Below are 12,924 nucleotides of genomic sequence, written 5' to 3'. Positions count from 1 at the left end.
AAAGGACGTAACGCACACCGCCGTTCAAAACACACGTCGGGGGGCCGTAATTTCGCGCAAAGCACGGCGGGAAATTTCCAAACGGAGCATGCGCAGAACGTTCGGCGCGGGAACGCGCCTAATTTAAATGGTACACGCCCCATTTGAATAAGGCGGGCTTGCGCCGGACGGATTTACATTACGCCGCCGCAAGTTTACAGGCAAGTGCTTTGTGAATCAAGCACTTGCGCTTAAAACTTGCGGCGGTGTAACGTAAATGACATACGTTACGCCGCAGCGCAAGTACGTGAATCTGGCCCAATACTTTTTTTCATTTTGCATAGAGTAATAAAGGGTGTCCCATTTGGGAGATTTCCCTTCACTTCCTGTCCCATAGCCAACTCAGGAAATTAGAGAATATTCCTCCAAAGTGAAGGAATCATTGGTTAACCAGAGCTAGTGTCTCCATTTGGAAGATTTCTCCTCTATTCCTTTTCTGGTGACAACCAAACATTTAGCTTCACTTTCACTCTTGTGAAAAATAAAGAGGGTGAATATTTTAACTGGGGCACAAACAGCAATAAAAACTGTCAGGTGCTCTAACCCCTCTCCACTCTATTCAAAACTAAAAGTGTCTGTTCCCACTGCATTTGTGGCCTTATAAAAAATGTAGGAGCCTCCAAAGACATTACCATTGCTCTAGTACTAGCTGGTCTATGGTATTGTCTTATGGATTCCACTGATCACTTCTGCAGTCTAAAACTGAAAAAAGGAATCTGACTGGTTCTTGCTAGCAACTGTATCTGCATTTCAATGTGTCTTCCAAATGTTTAGAATAGTTAGTAATTGTAAAGTTTATTTATTTTTTTGCCTAAAAAATAAGAAACCATGTTATATTTACCTATTAAATGGTTTGGCAAAGAGCAGCCTGGATCCTCCTCTTCTCGGGTCCCTCTTCGGCTCTACTGACCCCTCCCTCCTGACAAGTGCCCCCACAGCAAGCAGCTTGCTCTGGGGGCACCCTAGACGAGCCACAGCTCCATATGGCCATTCAGACACGGAGCCCCCTCTCTCTCTCTCCTGTTTGGATGACTGACTTTGATTGACAATGGCGCTCTGCTGCTGTCTCAGCGAATGAGGAGAAGAGTCTCAGGCAGCCGAGTCTCTCCTGCAACATCGCTGGATAGAGAGGGACCTCAGGAAAGTATTGGGGGGGGGGGGGCTGAGGGGGAGCTGCACACAGAAGGTTTTTATCTTAATGTATAGAATGCATTAAGCATTTACAATCACTTTAAAGTGTTACTAAACCCACAACAGTAAAATTAGTCTTTATATGCAGTAAAGTATGCTTGTTATACTTACTGTTGAACATAAGGGATTAATCCTCTGCATTGTGTAAAAAAGCTGTTTGATCCTGTGTTTTCTGATCCTCCCCTTCTTTTACTGTCCTCAAGGGTGCATGTGATCAGCACAGGGCAAATCAACACGATCCAGACAAGGGGTCAGGGTCCTGTAGCCTCATAGGACAGTCAGAGGAGAATGAAAACTCCTCCTACAAACTTTAACGAGTGTTCAGCTGGACACTGATAGACGTCATAGACTGTTATATACTGCTGATGAGAAAAGGTATTCAGTAATTTATATTGACTAAAATAATAGCATTAGCATGTTCTGTGTACTGCGGGAGACCAGATATAGTGAAAGCAGGGTCCTGGGTTTAGTAACACTTTAGCATTCAGAACTAGGGATGAGTGTAATTAGTAGAGCTTCTATTTTTTCTAAAATTATGATGAAAATTTGAAGATTTTGCTAACATTTTGCCATTTTGGAAAATGAAAAAATTTGGAATTCACAGAAAAAAAAAATGTTGAAAAAAATAACTACATTTAAAGAGACAGTAAAGAAAATATAACAATCAAAATCAATCAAGTTATACTCAATGAGCTAAACTGAGAGTTGTTGCTTTGGCAAATTTCACCATAGGCAAATTTATAAATTCACAATAAATCCAATTTAGCAGAAATCACTCCACTCAACCTTGTTTAGAAGCAACATTTTATCTCTGTTATGTTCTCCACCTGTAAAGTGGTTGGCAGTCAAGCTGCTAACTAGGCTTTGATTACTGCCACCTTGTGGCTACTAAATGCATTAATATTACCACCACCATACATGATGCCATAAGATTCTGATTCTTACAGCATGTTTTTCTTTTTACATTCATCTTGTTTCAAAAATTGTTATGTTTTATGAAATGTTATCATAATGTGATGTGCAATTATATTGTTCACTAAATCTTTGCATTTTTTTGCATTTATTTATAATTTGTAATAATCACAGGTCACACTGCCTAGCAGAGATAACAGTAACAAGGATTGGGACGATCTATACCAATGCAGGGGTGCTTACGGTGGTCACCTTTCATTGACAGGGTTCACTTTTTTATTCTCTAAATTTGTAGTTTAGTGCTTTTTGAATCAGACAATACTTACATGGTTATGAGGATATGTGCAGTGCTAGTGAAAAACGATCACTGTATGACTACAGGACTGTGTGGATATTGAAAACAGTGAAACTAAATAACTCTAATTGCTAAATAAATAAAATAAAAATGTCACTATAATAAAAAAAACATTAATCATGTGAAAAAAAGTAAGTTATAAACTTGATGGTTAATAAGGCTCCATGCACACTGAAGCTGATAAAAGCTATACAAAAAACGCCAGTAGCTTTGCAGGGAGCCTTTCAAAGTTTTTTAGCGTTTTTGCAATAGCTTTAACCACTTGACCACCAGGCCTATTCTGGCACTTCTCTCCTTCATGTGAAAATCACAATTTTTTTGCTAGAAAATTAATCAGAACCCCCAAACATTATATATTTTTTTTTAGCAGACATCCTAGGGAATAAAATGGCAGTCATTGCAATACTTTTTGTCACACCGTATTTGCGCAGCGGTCTTACAAGCGCACTTTTTTTGGATAAAAATCACTTTTTTGAATTAAAAAATAAGACAACAATACATTTTGCCCAATTTTTTTATATATTGTGAAAGATAATGTTACGCCGAGTAAAATGATACCCAACATGTCACGCTTAAAAATTGCGCCCGCTCGTGGCATGGCGTCAAACTTTTACCCTTAAAAATCTCGATAGGCGACGTTTAAAAAATTCTACAGGTTGCATTTTTTGAGTTGCAGAGTAGGGCTAGAATTATTGCTCTCACTCTAACGATCGCGGCGATACCTCACTTGTGTGGTTTGAATACCGTTTTCCTGGTGCCTCCATGGCAGCATACTTGTGATAGAGCTCCGCCTCGACTCCTCCTTCAGGGCTAGTGAATAGAATAAATTAAAGGCATAGCCCCTCCCCCAACATTCTCCTTTTTTCCCTCATACCTTCTTGTGCTGGTGAAGAGTAGATGTATGTCCATACCTCTGCAATCGGCAGCGTCCGCCGGGTTTAGCCTTTCCCGGGCGCAGTCCCTGTTCTTGGGCCGCTATTAGCGCTAATAAGCTGGGAGACCCCTCTGTGGATCTGTTGGGGTCATTTCGCAGAGTTTCCGTTTAGGAACGAAGTCTGCTATCGCATCCATGATGAATGCAGTGGAGTCGCAAAAGGATCAGCTCACATCTTTCCAGGCTGGTGGTTTCCATTTTATTTTTAGGCATATATTGTTTTTTGTCTCTCCCCTCTCCCATCCCTTCCTTCCTTTAACTTGCCTGTTAGGTCTCCTTTAAAAAAAAAAAAAAAAAGGTGTGCTTGTTGTTTTATTTTTTGTGATGCTCCCTTTAAAGTCCGGTCAGTTTGATGGGGCAGGTGCCTTTTATCCTGACAGGCTTGCAGTTGTTGATTGTTTCCCCCGAAATCAGCGGTGGGCTACAGTTTTTGTTTTGTTTTGTATATCACTCGACATCACTGCGGCCATCTTGGATTCTGGAAGAGGGGCCAGATTTGCCCTTTTTCTTCCAGAGTCACTTTGCAATGGTGGTTTTATGGGATTATTAGCCCATCCACCTGAGCCTAGTTAAGTTCAGATTCAGGGTTAGCCGTCAGAGTCTCCTCAGCTGTGCCCTGCTAGGTTTCACTGATGCTGCTCTGTGGTAGCTACCTTTTTGTGTTTATTCTCAAAAAAAAAAAAAAAATGGTGCTAGATAAAATAATTAAAATAAATGTGTGTTATTTAAAAAAAAAAAAAAAAACTCCATAGTTCCTTCTTTTTTCCCTTTCTTTCTAAATTTCCGCAGCTGATCCTTTTGCCTAACTCTGCAATTAGTCATTTATCTTGCAAACAAAGATCCTCGCACCCCTATTAGGTATGTGACCAACTATATGTGAGCCCCCTCTCCTAGGACCTATACAAAGAAGAAATGCTGGACAGGTGGGGCCACACCACTACCAGACAGAGTGGTCTGTAAGGACTGTTTTATGGACTATGAGTCCGGCTGCGAGCTAGAAAATCAGCACGCTGTAGACCTGCTCAAGTGAACAATGAAGGACTCCTTCTCCAAGCTTGCGACTTGGGTCCCCGCTCAACCACTTCAGCAGTTGTCCCAGGTTCAGGATACAGAACCTAATCTCCCTGGTCCTGCAGCAGTCAGTACACCTCTGCCACTGTCAGGCTGACCAGCTAGAGATTCACCACCTGTAGACTCTTCAGAGGAGTCAACCTTCTGGCTTCAGTCTCTCCTTGGTAAAGCTGTTCTTCCAGGCAGTCAAAACTGCAGTCACCTGAGAAGACGCAGAAGAGCCTCCCCAAGAGTCTTCTTGTTGAGGCGACATTAGCCAGGTCATTCAGAATGAATGGGCAAAGACTGATAGAAAACTTTCATGGGGCTGGTTCAATAAACTATACCCATTAACAGAATCCATGCCAGTGGTAGACGCATCGGTGGTGCGACTCGAAAAAAAAAAAAAAAAAAAGGAACGCGCTTTACCAATGGAGGATTCCGCTTCCTTCAAAAGAACCGCTAGGCATGCGAACCAACCTGTACCCGAAGAGGAGCTATTTAGCCGCGGGAGCAGCATGTAAGCCAGCTATCGCCCTCACATCGGTATCAAATGCCATAAGATCTTGGACATATAATATTGAGACGGCTTTGCGTCCGGATGTCCCCAAGGAGGATATAATTAAAGCCTTGGAAGAACTTCGGTTGTCAGCAGACTTTGTCAGGGTGGCGGCCATTGACACGATCAGATGCTCTGCAAGATCCATGTTGCATTCAGTAATGGTGAAGAGGGTCTTCTGGCTGGAAGATTGGCTGGCTGACTTATTCTCCAACAAAATTGGTGCAAAATCCCATTCAGTGGAAAAGCACTATTCAGAGACAAAACGGTTAAAGCTATCTCCAGGCTGTCAGGAGGGAAGTCCGGTGTGCTTCCCCAGGACAGAAGGATGCGAAGATTCAGAGGCAGGTCCTCTAGATTCCGCCAGACAAATCCAATAGATTTTAGGCAGTCAAGACAGCCCAGAGACAACAAAAGACCTTGGAAAGGTACTCAGACATTCTTTTTGAACAGGAAGATGAATGACCTTTCTGGCTCCACAGGAGCAGAAGCAGTCTTTTTGACGCCAGAGTAGCCCAGGCACTCCCGGTGGGAGCCAGGCTAAAGTTCTTGTCCCAGTCTGGACCACATGCTGTCAGGACCCCTGGGTTCTGTCTACAATTCAATTGGGGCACCTTTGGAATTTCTCTCATCCCCCACCTCGGGATTCTTTCAAAGGAACAGATTCCATCCTCTCCGCCAAGGGCTCAAGCTCTGTAAAACTTCCTAACGTCACTTCAGCCTCAGGGGGCGGCTGTTCTGGTTCCCTTGGCAGAGCGTTTCGCAGGCGTCTACTCCACCCTATTTCTGATCCCAAGAGGACAGGTGGGTGGAGGCCTGTGGCAGGCCTTCAGAGGCTCAGCCGGTATATCTGCCCCAAAAGCTTCAAAATGGAGTCCCTGCAGAGGATTATTCAGGCAGTCCAGCCATAAGATTGGATAATTTCTGCAGGATGCGTACCTACACGTTCTAATTCTGTCTGCATTTCAAAAATGTCTGAGATTTGCAGTGGGATGGACCCACCTACAGTTTCAAGCCCTGCCTTTCGGTCTGTGCACCTCTCCCAGGGTGTTCACCAAGATACTAATATCCGCTTTGGTTCCCCTGCGGGAAAGGGGCTTGAGGATATTCCACTACTTGGATGACATCCTCCTCCTAGCAAGCAATCCGGATCAGTTGGTATGTCACCGGGAAATTCTTCTACAGTCCCTAAAAGAGCTAGGGTGGCTAATAAATTCCGAAAGGAGTCAACTAGCACCCACACAGCAGATAATCTACCTGGGTGCAATGTTCAACACTCAGGAGGGGACAGTGTCATTACCACCGCCAAAGGCAAGGATTGTCACCCAGAGAATGATCAAGGTCATCCGGAGCCCGTATCTGACAGCTTCACAATGTCTGAGCCTCATTTGCACAGTGTCTCCTTGTATACCCATGGTTCCTTGGGCCCATTGGCACTTAAGGTAGTTCCAGACAGGTTTCTTGGCGCAGTGGAAGAAACGACGACTATCCCAGACGATACTGCTGATGGGAGTAATGCACAGGGATCTTCACTGGTGGACAGTTCCAGAAAACCTCTCCAAACCTAGTCACCTGGTCCCCCATCCTTGGATCACAATTATGTCCGATGCAAGCGGACAGGGCTGGGGAGCCCATTCCGGGGAAACCAGAATACAGGGTAGATGGTCATGTTCTACCCAGGGAGTGGTATCCAACATCTTGGAGATGAGGACAGCCTTCTTAGCACTAACTTTGGCATCCCAAATCAGAGGCCAGAGAATACTTCTACATCTAGACAACATGGCAGCTGTCGCTTATCTGCAGAAGCAAGGAGGCACTCGCAGCAGGTCGTTCCTCAAGGTGGTGATGCTGATCACACTCTGGGCAGAGAAGAACCTCCTGGACCCCAGAGCAATGTATCTGCCGGGCAGGTTGAACACGGAAGCACACACGTTGCCCAGAAACTTCCTGGACAACAACGAATGGGCTTTCCACCCCCTCGTCTTCCATCAGATTGCCAGCATGTGGGATCCCCCTCAGGTAGACCTGTTCGTCTCCCCAAAGAATACCAAGCTGGACAGATTCTTCTCTCGAATGCAGCATCCACAAGCCGAGGCAGTGGATGCCCTGTCATGCCCCTGAAGGTTCACCACAGCATATGCCTTTCCTCCTGAGGCTCCTCAGGGAGTCAGTCCAGGTGGTGGCAGTACTTCCGTATTGGCTGAAGAGACCCTGGTTCCCTCTAGCCCTGCGCATCAGTGTGAGCTCTCCAATCAGGATCCCTCCTTTCCCTCAACTTCTGTCACAGGGCAGTCTAGTTCATCCAAACCCTCCAGAAGTTGAATCTTCGAATCTGGAGGTTGAGAGGCGAAGGTTCGAGTCCCTAGGGTGTTCCCCAGGAGTCATAACAACCCTTCTAAAAGCCAGAAAAACCGGCAACTAATGCCATATAATCAAAAATCTGGGACAAGTTCTTGTCATCTGCTACCGGAAATGGATTTGATCCAATCCTTCCCTCTACGTCCAATATTTTAGGTTTCATTCAGACAGGACTTGATCTGGGGCTTGGTCTGAGCTCCCTCAAAGTGCAGGTAGAAGCAGTCTCTGCCGCAACAAGTAAGAGATGGGTGGAGGATCTCTTGGTAGTCACTTTCCTCAGAGGAGTATTGAAGATTCGGCGACACCTGTCAGACGATCATTTCCTAAGTGGGATTGTTCCTGGTCCTTGAAATTCTATCTGACCATCCCTTTGCTCCAGTGCAACAAGTAGCAAGATGGAACCTGACACTAAAGACGGCTTTCCTGCTAGCCATTACATCTGGCAGAAGGATCTCGGAACTTCACACCTTAGGGATGGGTGATGACCACATCTCCTTCTTCCCGAACAGGGTGGAACTTCGCCCCTTCGAGGGTTCACACCTAAGGTTGCTACTCCAAGCCACCTGTTGGAACCTGGGCACTAGCAGTGTTTACAGACACAGGTTCAGAGTCTTGTCGTGAGCTGGATGTATCCAGAGTGCTCAGGGCCTACCTAGCAGCCACGACCCCTTCAAAAACTCTGAGGGACTTTTTATTGTACTGTTCAGTAAATACAGGGGCAAAGATGCTTCCATCAGAACTCTGGCATCTTGGGTTGTAAAGTTAATCCAGAAGGCCTACAGGGTAAAGAATATTTTCCATCCTGAGTAAATGCTCATTCTACAAGGGCAGTCTCGGCTTCCTGGGCAGCAAGGGCTAATGTTTTGTTGAAGACGGTGTGCAGGGCCGCCACCTGGTCTTCTCACCATACGTTCCTCAGACACTACCATATTGGTCTAGGAGCTCTCACAACTGTTGAGTTTGGAAGAAGGGCAGTTCAGGCTGCTATGCCTTCTTCTAATTAAACGTTTATTGTTAAGCATTATCCCACCCATATCAGCTAGTTATTTATCACAAGTATGCTGCCATGGAGGCACCAGGAAAACGGAAAATTGTATCATACTTACCAGTAATTTTCCTTTCCTGGTGCCTATCCATGGCAGCATACGCTCCCACCCTCGGTATTCTATATTACGGAGAATGTTGGGGGAGGGGCTATGCCTTTAATTTATTCTATTCACTAGCCCTGAAGGAGGAGTCGAGGCGGAGCTCTATCACAAGTATGCTGCCATGGATAGGCACCAGGAAAGGAAAATTACTGGTAAGTATGATACAATTTTCCGTTTTCATATGCGGGCGCTACTCGCGTATGCGTTTGCTTCTGCGCGCGAGCTCGTCGGGATGGGGCACTTTAAAAAAATTTTTTTTGTTTTCTTATTTATTTTTATTTAGTTTTATAATTTTTTACACTGAAATAAAAAAAAAAAAAATTGATCACTTTTATTCCTATTACAAGGAATGTAAACATCCCTTGTAATAGAAAAAAGCATGACAGGTCCTCTTAAATATGAGATCTGGGGTCAAAAAGACCTCAGATCTCATATTTAGACTTAAATGCAAAAAAAAAAAAAAAAAAAAAATGTCATTTTTTCAAATGACAAAAAAAAAAATGTTTCTTTAAGAGGCTGGGCGGGACTGACGTCACTTCCGCCCAGCAGAGCTATGAGGACGGGTGAAGGAGATTTCTCCTTCAGTCCCGTCCCCGCTCAGCTGCCGGACACATCCGATCCCCTCCGCCGCTACCGACGGCTCCGGTAAGCGGCGGAGGGCGCGGGAGAGCGGCGGGAGAGGGGGGGGGGGCCCTCTCCGGCCACCGATAACGGTGATCTCGCGGCGAATCCGCCGCGGAGACCGCCGTTATCGTGTACACCACCGCCCCCTGAAAAGATGAATATCTCGGTTGTGGCAGCAGCTGCTGCCGTTATCGAGATATTCAACTTTCAAAACAGGACGTCTTTTTGACATGGGGCGGTGGTCAAGTGGTTAATCAGCGTTTTTCAGTGTAGCTTTTTTTTTAATGGATTAAAAAACGCAAAAAAAACGCTGGCACCGGCGTTTTTAAGCGTTTTTGAGAGTTTTTCTACGTTTTTGAGCGCTTTTTTTCCGCCAAAAAACGGCAAATTTCGGGCGTTCAGAAAAAAGCCAATAAACTCCAAAGCTCATTAACACTAAAAAAACGCCCAGGTGTGCATGGGCACATAGGCTAACATAGAGTTCAGTTTATGGGCTTTAAAAAAAAAAGCTAAAATGCCAAAAAAACTGCAGTTTATCCGCTTCAGTGTGCATGGAGCCTAATGAGAATTGAACAGTCCACAAAGTAAAAACATTTTTGTAGTTTGATCCAGACAGGAAGAAGTAGTCCTAGACATGTGCACAACGAAATGTTTTATTTTTTTTTGTTTCGTTTCGTCTCGTTCCGTAGAGACGCAAGTTTTCCTATTCGGACCCGTTCGTATTTCGTAAGACGCAAGTTTTCCTATTCGGACCCGTTTGTATTTTCGTAACCGTTTTATTGTCGTTTATACTGAATGATACGTAATTCTCTCTAATTTATTTTCGTTGATTTGAAATTCATAATTTTGTTAGATAATAATTTTCGTTTAATGGATTCGTAATTTTGTACTTTCGTAAATACATTGCGGTGCGGTCATTCGCAATCTCGTATTTTAGTTTCATTTTCAACACCTAATACATATTTAGATAGACTTTCACTGTCCAATGTGACTCAGCACAAAAGAGATAAGCTGATTGGCTAAGATATTAAGTAAGATACATCACTAACTACACTGGCCAGTGCCCATTCGAAAGAACGATATGAGTACACAAATTTACGAACAGACAAAGAAGCGGATTTACAAAACACACGAATGAAAATACGAACAGACAAATGATTTAAGATACGGAATGCAAATCGTTCGTTATAGATGTAATTTTCGTTCTTTTGCTGTTTCGGTGTTTCGTAAGATTGTCCAATTGTACGTTGGTATTTTCGTTTTTGTTCGTTATTTTGCTTATTCGTAATTCTGTAATTTTCGTATTTTGGTTCTTTCAGCTTTTCGGATGTTCGAATTGATCCGAATGTACGAATACTAACAAATTCGTACGAAAACCCATTAGTTACAAACGGGAACGCACATGTCTCGTCCTTATGGCATCAATACAAATAAGGAAATAAGTGAGTTTGAAAGGCAGCTATAGGAAGGCTTACCATAACTATCGGACTCCAAAGGGCGTACACCTGATGAGTCTTCAAGACTGGTGGTGTATAACGGTACTTACATCAATTACAAATGTTCTGTATGCTGGTGGCTACTGTATTCCTTGAAATCTTCAATCCTCTTCTCCCCAGATACCCTGCAGCTGTGAACTTCAGGTGCTTCAGGCATTAATGCAAGTGGCTTCTACTGTCACAGGCACTCCATCAAAAGTGTCGACGATGCCTACCCTTTCTGTCCCCCATTCATAGAAGCCGTCTTAGTTCCTCCAATGAAAATCGCTCTATGAATACAGGAGGTGGATCTTTCATTCACCAGCTCATCCACCATTCATAGAGCACTTTTCAATACAGAAACTGGAACCAAGCTTTCTATGAATGAAGAAGGGGGCGGGTGGGGTTGTCAAGGACAAGCATTGTCAGCACTTTAAAAAAAATAAAACACATTCTGCACTAATAGGTAATCAGACAGTTAGCAAAGAATCAATATAGTAAATAGATCAGGGGCTTTAGGCCCCTGATGGTCGGCATTTTTGAAGAGTGCCTGTGACAGCTGGAGACACTTTCAATAACCTTTGTAGCACATGAAAGGGTGCTGGGGAGGGGCAGATGACTGAATATTTAAATGAGCAGAGAAGCCACCAACACATGGTACACCTGTTATTCATGTAAGTTCCATCCCTGGTGCTGATAACAGGTTTAAGGGCCAGTTCACACCAGATGCAGTTCTGTACAGTTCTGTGCGCATTTTTTCTGCACTAAAAGGTGTTTTCCATGTATTCCAATGGCTCTAGTTCACACCATGCAGTCAGTTTCCGGTCAATTTCCGGTGCAGAAACTGACCGGAAACTGACTGCATGGTGTGAACTAGAGCCATTGGAATACATGGAAAACACCTTTTAGTGCAGAAAAAATGCAGAAAAAAGCACACGGAACTGAACGGAACTGCATCTGGTGTGAATTGGCCCTTAATGTTGATGATAAAGCAGCTTTGCAGTATCACTTTTGCTTGATTTGAATGTAAATATAAGGCACTATGCTATTCATAGTTTGGGCCGAACATTGCCTGTTCGCCCGTTTGTCGAAAACCCAAATTTGCGGGGCACTCAGCGGGATGTTTGCCCGCCGAGCACCTCACAATGCTGAATAAAAAAATAAACATTGCCGTCAATAGAAAAAATAAAAAAATAACGTGGGGGTGTCACCCTCCCCAATCCATAGCAGGCCTTTCAAGTCTGGTACTGATTTTTAAGAAAATCCCATGCTAAATAAAAAATAAGTCCAAAGGGCAGATTAGGAAAAGGGGGGGCAGAGCGAGCACCTCCCCCTCCTGAACCATACCAGGCCACATGCCTTCAACAAAGGGAGTGCCTTGGGGCAGGAGGGGCTCTCCGGTGTCATATTTGGCATCTTTCGGGGGGGGCAGAGTAAGTGTAGTTACGCTTAAATGAATTCTTCAATTTTATTGTTTCACTTTAAGCATCATTGAAATCATTGCTCCTGTAAAAATAAACTTTGTGAAAACAAAATTTGCATTGGTACATGTCCCCCAGGGCAGTACCCGAGCCCTCATACCCTTTTTACGGACAATAACTTGCACATAAGCTTTCAAAGTGGGCACTATTGATTTTTAATTTTGGTCCCATAGACTTTAATAGGGTTCGCTTATCGGGTCTGAACTTTTGCGATGTTTGAGAGTTTTGGCACAAACTGAAATGGGAGGTCATGTTGGTGACGGCTCTCTAAGCCGAAACGCGTCAGCTTCCGCTTTACAGCACCCTATACTGCTTTTATTTATGTGATCACTTTTTAATTTACATATTTTTGTCATTTTACATGACCTTTTAAATAAAACCTGTCATTTTTGACCTGCACCATCTGGAACACTCTGTTTCTTTTTGCTTTTCCGAGACTATTGGAATTGTCTTTTCCCACCTATCCTGCATCTGAAGGCCCATCGGTTTGGTTCCTGTTGTTCCTGGCATTCATCCCACCTGGGAGAACGCACCACCATCCTGGGAGTCCCTGTTGCAGTGATCCAGGCCCATAGAGGCCATCAAACGTATTAGGCCTCGTACACACGGTAGGTTAAACAGAGGACAACGGTCTGATGGACCGTTTTCATCGGTCAAAACCGATCGTGTGTGGGCCCCATAGGTTATTTAAACATTGGTTAAAAAAAAGCCAACTTGCTTTAAATTTAACCGATGGATTCCTAACCGATGGGAAAAAAACGATCGTTAGTAGGCACAACCATCGGTTAAAAATCCACA

The sequence above is a fragment of the Rana temporaria genome, chromosome 6, assembly GCF_905171775.1.
Source record: "Rana temporaria chromosome 6, aRanTem1.1, whole genome shotgun sequence".
Lineage (NCBI taxonomy): Eukaryota > Metazoa > Chordata > Amphibia > Anura > Ranidae > Rana > Rana temporaria.
This window is presented reverse-complemented; position numbering follows the sequence as displayed.